Genomic DNA, 8,549 nt, shown 5'->3' with positions numbered 1-8,549 from the left:
TACCATTGTTGCGGGTGGAATTTCCCAAATCGCTAAAATACGTATTTATTAAGTTCTTATGTAGAGCTTTGAAAATAAGTTTGAAGCATATCGGACACAACTTAAAACTTCTCCCAAAAAATTTTTAAATCGCATTCCCCCCGAAGAAGTTTGAATTCTGCGAAAAGTGTGAAACACGTATCAAATGATTTTTCTTATAAATCTCTGGAAATGAATTTGAGCGCGAAACGTCACCCACCAAATCTTTGACCTCCATTTCCACCCAGGAGGAACGGATTTTTCTAAAAGTGTGAAACACCCCTCAAATGAATTTGAACAAAGATCTTTGAAAATAAGTTTGAGGCCGATCGGATGGTAAACAAAAAAGTTACATACAAATGTTTTTCGCGATTTTTCCACACTTGCGGGTGGAATTTCCCGAAACCCCGTCTTAACGTGCACCTACATCACATAAGGTAGCTACAGTGAAAATTTCAGCTTCCTAGCTCTTACGGTTTGGGCTGTGCGTTGATCACCAATCAGTCAGTCAGTCAGTCAGTCAGTCAGGACAAACAGTTTTATATATAGAGATAAGTAAGATTTGTTGGTGGATGTTTATTTACTTATTTATTTAATAGGAATTGTTTGTGAAGTTTTTTTTTGTGTTAGAGTTAGTAAGCCTTATAGTAAAGAGGGGTACATTTTTCTGAACGGATTAGGATGGCTGAGGAACAGGTGTCGGACTGGGTTTCTGACGCTGACGAAGCGTCGGCACTGCCGCCGCCGCGTCCAGCAGGAGGTCTCGCGCGAACGCCAATGAATTTCCCCGGATTTTATGAGCGACATATCCCGGCGGAGGGTCATCTGGTAGACTTAGAGAAGGAATTAGCGCAACAAGATAGATCTCCACAAAACCTAGAGTTCCCAAAAGTGACTAAGGACTCAGTGCTCACATCGGCAGCGAACCCGGCAATTGCTCAAACCCACCAGACATATTTGCATGCTCTGCCATCCGGCATCAGCGAGGAGATGCAAACAGGCTTCATAGAGCTGATGAAGGGCATCATTAATGTGCTAAGGCCGCCAGGAAGCTACGCCGGAGAGCCCAACACCGAAGCCGCCGAGACACGTCGTGCCGGGACCGCGAACAGGCGCCATTCCGAAAGAGCAAAAGAGATCTAGCGCGAGGCATTTCCCCCACCGAAACCACACAGATAAGGCGCGCGAGGAGCGGAGTACTCATTCAGCAGCCCAGTATACGTCGCAGATGCTCAGACGAGGAACTGGCGTAATCAGAATAATCGCCACTTCCGAGTATAGGCCGGAGAGCGGATGACTTTCAGCCGGAGGAAGCGTATGCCAACGTACGAGACGCAGCGTACCTGAAGCTCGAGCGGTGGAATGTAAAGTTCGATGGCGAGGACGCCATGAATTCTGTCGAGGAGTTTGTGTTTCGGCTGGAGTTCCTGCTGAGGCAATATCAATGCCCGTGGAAGGAGGTCCTGCTCGGTTTTCATCTGCTCCAGACCAGCCGTGCCCGCGAATGGTATTGGATGCACGCGCGGCATTTTAGGGTCGGCAGCTGGTACAACTGCGGCACGCTCTCTAAGACAGGTTCCGGGGCTATCAGATGGAGCATGATGTGATGCAGGAGCTACTACAGCGAGAGCAACAGACCAGCGAAGGGGCGGATGTTTTCATCCACCACATGCGTCAGCTCGCAGCGCGATTCCAGAAGCCGTTGAGAGACCGCGAACTGGTTAAAACATTTAAAGCGTGGATTGAAGGAGAGTCTGTCAAAATACATCTATGCTATGGATGTACTCACAGTGGATGAGCTGCGTCAAGAGTGCATAAAAGTGGAGAGGCACATTGGGCATTCTAACGATTAGCTGACTTAGAAGATATTAGTGTAGGATCCTGAGGCTAACGCGGCTTATAAAGGCGTATGTTGCTCCAGGGTTTGTGTTTCTATTAATTTATCTGGCTGTCTCACGGGAGCTGTTTTGTCTTCGCTTCGTTTTTTAATACTTAACGATTTGCCAATACGAACATTGCCTGCTACAAAAATATTGATATGAACGAGACCGAGGCTGATAAAATGTTGTGATATAGAGTAAATTAGGCTAGTAAATAATTGTGCCGGTGAAAATAAGTAAATTCGGTTTTTTTGTGTTGTTTCCTCGTAGTGGTCTTCAGGTCTATCTTGACGTCAGAGCTTTCCCAGAGAATGATGAAGTCACTTTGCGTTGCACTATAATTCTGGGTAGAGTAATAGCATATCTCGATTTAGGAAATCGTAATGGATTATTTGACGCTGGTAAATGATTTTGCACTGCCGGTCATCCACGAGAGGTATGACGTGAGCAATGGACAATCAAACCTAGGAGTCGGAAATTGGATGGTGTAGTTTAGATTAGATGGCATTCCAACCAAAACATGGCATTCCCTCCCCTCTTTAATTGATAGGTGATTGTTATAAAGCAGGCGTTAGAATTTCGGTGGCATTAGAATTTAATTTAAATGGCGACTGGCCGAGGTCAAGGTGAACATGGTCACCAATCCCGGTCTAGGGACCTGACTAGGAATTATTACTTGTAGAGCGAGGGCGAGATTACAGAGCAAACGGTATTGGGTCTGCTATTAATGTGTCGTTGGATCAAGCCTAGGCCACTTATAAGCAGCCGTTAACCGGGGGGTTAAGTGATTCGTTTAGGGAAGAGATCACGGCCGGCATGCAGACCATGATTCAACTCCTGTAGACGCACAAAAAGCTGAACGCTCGGAAACTCCGCTGGTTAAGGCAAATGTAGTTCTACAGGACCGTCTGCCATTGGCAAGAACAATTTAAAAGACACTCTTTCAAAAGGGCCACTTTTTCGACTGAAATCAGTGCATAGTAGCCCAGAGTATTAATCGCGCAGGGATCATGATTGGCGTAAACCATAGGGAAAAATGCTATGCTTTCATACGCTCTTGACTCGCAAAGCTAGAATTGGTATTGGCTGCATGTGAGGCGATCGAATGTCGATCAGTGGCCATTTCTGAGAAGGCGATGCTTGATAGGTTTCGGGTCCGTGGTCTGAGCATGACCAGATGCACGAGCTACTACAACGCGGGCGTCATGGGACACCTAGCGTCGCAGCTACTGTCTTAGTCAGACAGACATTTAGTGGAAATATTAAATATTAAAAAAGGTCTGCGAGAGAATGTAACCAGAAACGTATACGCGTAGACATCTTCACAGTCGACCAGTTTATGAATGAGCTTAACGAGGTGGAAGCCAGTTTCGGCTCCTCCACGATATAGTGAAGGACAAAAACCAATCGTGAATGAGTTAGAGGCGAAGAAATCGTGGACGAAGTACGCTCTGATCAGAGGCGCACGAACAGACTCGGATGCTGGAACTGTGGGAAGTGCGCCCCAGATTTCACCGACTGCCCATCTATAGAACGGAAACTGCTTTGCTTTAAATGAGGTTATCCAGGCACCATCTCTTCCAAATGTCCAGAATGCTCGGGAAAACCTTGGGTGGGCGTGAAGGGGCGTGGCGACTCACGTTCGGAACGCAGTCTTCTGAAGAAAGGTGGAGGAAATAATTAGAAATAATGTATTTAATGCGTGACAATTAGGTGGGATGCTAACAGTGACACCCCGTATCAAAAAGTCATGAGATTTGGTCGAAAAACTAGGGGTTAGGGTGTGTGTGGGCGAGGCGTCAGATAAGTAATCCGTCTTCAATTGAATCAGTATAATTTTCGTTTTATATAGTAGCTTATAATAAAAGCGGCTCCATATAAGGAACTTTACATAAGAAGTGATTTGCATATTTTTTATATCGGAGCTGTTGTTGTGGAGTGGAAACCGTGGGGAGAGTTCTGAGTGAACTCAGGATCGTGTATGTGAGTGAATCTTTCTCATTGAGTGAGTCTCTCTCACTGAATGAGACTCTCCCACTAAGTGAGTCTCAGTCAATGCTGTGTTCAGGCACTGGCACTGAACTCGGTTCAATATTTTCCCTTCCCTTGCAACATGCAGATTGAAAAGCTCCCTATTTTGTGCACGTGGCAGAGAGGATCTATCCAAACTTTGAATGTTGGGCCATGGGCAGGCCGCCTTGGCTCGGGTAGAATATTGTGTGGGTAGAAGTCGGCGCCGAGTACTAATCGTACTGGAGATAGGCGGAACCAGTCGTTGTCGCAAAGGAAATTGTTCATTGCTGAATCAGCTAATTTATGCAACCGATTGGTCTTTCTTATATGACTCCCTCTTAGATATGTGTATTCCCAAGTCAATTCCTTCGATTACTTCTTTAAAGCCACCTTGGTTTACTCCCAGATAATCAAATCTAAAAAATATGAAATCTAAATATTTTAAAAAGTTTAATAAGTCTGGATCGTGTACAGACTTGGCTAAATATTCCATTGCCAAGTCGAACTTCTTTCTTCTGAATTCTCAATGCTATGAGAATTATCTAACTCGTTGCAAAAGGCAATTTGCCCTAAATCCGAGACAGTTTTACAATTTTGTAAGCTTGAAGCGTAAATCTTCAAGTTTCCCATCTTCTTTTTCTCTCGGGATGGATAAAGCTAGTAATGACTCTGTTTCTGCTAACCTCTTTGCTAATTTGTTCTAATCAACCTACTCTTCAGTCTGTCCTAATAATAATTCTTACCCTTATACTATTACTTCCTCTAGTTCTATACCTCCTCCTATTATTTCCCATTCCTCTCTCCTTTTAGCTTTAAATTCTTTAAAATCTTCTTTCTCTCCTGGGCCTGACAATATCCCTAGTTGTCTACTCAAGGAGTGTAGTTCTTCCCTTGTTTATCCATTGCTAAGGCTTTTTAATCTATCCCTTGAATCTTCTGTCTTTCCATCTATTTGGAAAGAATCTCATAACATTCCTCTCCACAAGAAAGGTGGAAAGTCTGATATACTAAATTATAGGGGCATTGCAAAACTGTCCGCTATTCCTAAATTATTTGAAAAAATAATCACTTCGAATTTGCAGCATTTCTGCAAATCAGTTGTTTCCCCTGTTCAACATGGATTCGTAAAGAATCGGTCAACTACGACCAATCTGCTTGAGTTTACTTCCTTGGTAAATGATGCTTTCCTTTCGAAAATGCAACTGATGTCATTTACACTGACTTCAGTAAGGCGTTTGACTCTGTGCACCATGACATTTTACTTTTTAAACTTGACCGAATAGGTTTCCCTCCGTCTCTTTTGCTTTGGATTAGTTCTTATTTAAAAGGTAGGACCCAAAGAGTAATGCTGAGGCTGACTACCTCTAAACAGGTTCACGTTACTTCTGGTGTTCCTCAAGGTAGTCATCTTGGACCTTTACTCTTTACTCTTTTTATTAATGATCTCCCCTCTGTTATATCCCATGCCCGTGTACTCATGTATGCGGACGACGTGAAACTTATTGTATCATACACTAATCCCCTACATCATTCTCGTCTTCAAGACGATTTGAACGCTATGCAACTTTGGTGTTCGGCCAATCAATTGCATCTGAATTGTTCAAAGTGTATGTTTATGACATTTAATCGTACTACACCTTATCTTGTCAGTTATACAATCGACAATACTCCATTGCAACGTATACTAACAGTTAAGGATCTAGGCGTTCTTATTGATTCTAAACTCTGCTTCAATCTTCACATAGATACCATCGTTAATGAGGCAAAAGGTGTACTTGGATTCATTAAACGATGGTCTAAAGAGTTTAACGATCCTTTTATAACGAAACTTCTGTACATCTCTCTTGTTCGTCCTATCCTTGAATAGTGCACTTGTATCTGGTCTCCGCAGTATAACAATAGCCAGGATCGTATTGAATCTGTTCAGAAGCAATTTCTGCTTTTTGCCTTACGAGGTTTAAATTGGGACCCTAATCTTCGTTTGCTTTCCAGCAGGCTGCTTCTTCTTAATCTTCCGTCGTTAACCAACCGTAGGACAATTCTCGGTGTTGTCCTTCTACATAAGTTGGTTGTTGGCGATATAGATTCTCCTTTTCTGCTAGGGCGTCTTCAATTATCTGTTCCAGCTAGACCAACCAGAAATTACCGCTCCTTATTCCTATCGACGTGCACAACAGACTACGCTATGCACAATCCTTTTCGCGTGCTATGTAAAAATTACAATAGTTTGCATCACGTTTTCTCTACCGAACTTTCTCTACCCCTAATAAAATCGTTGCTTTCAGGATACCTTCGGGAACTCACTGACCATTCCCAGCTATGAGCAGGGGCATAGCTTGCCGGACTGGCTGTAAATTTTCCCTCACCGGGTCGGTGATTTCCCATTACTATATCTTTATCCTATCTACTTAACACTCTGTATATCTAGCATACAGTTCTTTACTTTATTAACAATCTTCTTACTTTCTTTTCTCCTATTTATAGTATATTCTTAAATAATATAGCAAATTAAGATTATTTTTAAATTTAGTTAAGAACACTTTTTCCTACTTACACCCTTCTTCTTAGATGTAGGCTCTAATAGCGTCACTGACAAAATTAGCTGTGAAAAGGGGCACAGCTGGCCGGACTGGCAAATAAAACACCTCCATCGGTCAGTGATGATATTAGAAATTTGTGTTCCCTAACTAGGCTTTTAGCATTTAATTTTCATAATTGTATATAAAATGTATTGAATAATTAGGAAGACACTCGACTTGTCGACCACTAATAAATAAATAAATAAAAAAAAAAATAAAAATTTAGGCTTTTGCCGTTGGAAGACGGTCTGGAGGAGCCAACTGTTGTTGTGGTGCTGTCGGCATTAAAAACAACAAGCTTAAACATTTTTGGGGTTGCTGTTTGGAGAAACTTGCGTCATATGACCCAACTCGGAGGACTCCTGAATCACGGAGTCGTACTGCTCTTTCAAAGGAATGTTTTTTTTAAACAATTCTCGTTCTTTAGAAACTGTGCCAGTGCGATAGACCTTGAATGTCCTAAGTTTATGTGATTAGTTTCCCGGAAAGGTAGGGTACCTATATGTCTGCCATTCTCGCTCCTCGTTGTTGTTTGAATGAAATTACTCTATTAGGAGTCGAAGTTCTACCAATTTGACTGGAAAACCACCTCTCAAAATTTTGTGAGAATAAAGTATAATTATTCTTCTTGAGATACGGATATACGAGTTAAATATGACGAGATTGCGTTGGATGCTGTCTTTTAAATTGGGCCTGTAAGAATCCAGTCGAAAACAGTTTCCTGACCCATCAACGTGCCACATATATTAGGATGGGAGCCGCCTCTGTGTATGGACGGCAGGATATCAGCGCCAATCAGAACATCTATCTGCGAACTCCTATAGAAATTAGTTTCAGCCAACTGGAGGGTTGCCAGGGCTCTCAATAAACTTTGGGGGATCGAACACAATGGTAGATTCCCTGTTAAGTGTGGTAGGACATAGGCTGATGCCTCGATTTGGATACGGGGCTCGGAAGAGAAAATATTAAAATGGCAGAGCTTGCGAGGCTGGGCTGTAACAACTTGGTTAAGTCCCGATACCTGTGCCTGTACGGATTTGTAAGGCAGCTTTATCAGGCAGAAGAGTCGCTCGGAAATAAAGGTTGCCTCTGATTTCGAGTCGATCAGTGCACAAGCTGTAAATTTTACATCCAAATAGGAAGCATTTATAAAAGCTGTATGGATCGATTGGAGGGAACTGATACAGCTTGTAGCATGGAGGCTACGACAGGGGCCAATTGTGGGGTGTCATTACGGGGAAAGAGTGTGTTGTGACGACCCTTGCACGTAAAACAATTTTGAGCACTTGTGTAATCCTTTAAATGGTGGCCCTTCGCGAAACAGTTCAAACATAGTTTTTGATTTTTGTTGTAAGAAGCCCGTTCGATGACGCGCATTTGGAGGAATCGTAGGCACAGACGGATAGGGTGATTCTCCTTGGAGTACAATTTAAAAAATTTGCAGCTTGTTAGCGACCTTTTTCTCAGGAGGTTCTGTGCGAATAATTCTGGAGTGCGCTTCCATATTTGCGATTGGCTAAGCTCTTCCTAGTGTGATAGCATTCTAAGAGAAAGGCGTTCATCTCAAGCCATGATGAGATGTCGTTTTTTCTCAAAATGGATTGTTCCCATAAGGAGAGTGTAATCTTGGGTAGCTTGGAGGAGTAAAGGAACACGAGGATACAATCCCAGTTTTCAATATTATTCTCGGATAACTCTAGAGCTGTTAAGCATCCTTGGATGGTGCTCTGAAGTTCTTTTATTGCCGTTCCCGATTCTTGGGAGATTGGTTGCAACAATCTTCAGTCAGATTGACACAGGCTGATCGAAAGCAATCGTTAGTCAAAGGTAACTTCGACACAATCGCCTGAGCCTCGCCGCGTTGAGATGGAATAATTTCTCTACATCTGAAATTTGGTCCAAAGTATATAGTCTGGGTGGACGGTGTATTTTGGGCTTTAGCAGCAACAATTTGCGTACTAAGTTTAGCGGCGCATATTGCAGGAGTCTTACATAAACTGCACGACTGGAATGTTTTCTATTTTACCGGCTTCTGAAATTGCTGCAGAACAGACCTCAT

At 42.8% G+C, this 8,549-nt stretch overlaps 1 protein-coding gene across 1 annotated transcript in view; it reads left to right on the top strand.

Moving 5' to 3' along the window:
* Positions 1-8,549, top strand: part of LOC135434357 (uncharacterized) — an 86,480-nt gene that overhangs the window by 29,769 nt on the left and 48,162 nt on the right. The gene's annotated exons all lie outside the window — the stretch shown is intronic.

Source organism: Drosophila montana, unplaced genomic scaffold, assembly GCF_035044405.1.
Source record: "Drosophila montana isolate Dmon_TW-CO22-7 unplaced genomic scaffold, ASM3504440v1 contig_329_1, whole genome shotgun sequence".
Classification (NCBI taxonomy): Eukaryota; Metazoa; Arthropoda; class Insecta; order Diptera; family Drosophilidae; genus Drosophila; species Drosophila montana.
This window is presented reverse-complemented; position numbering and strand designations above follow the sequence as displayed.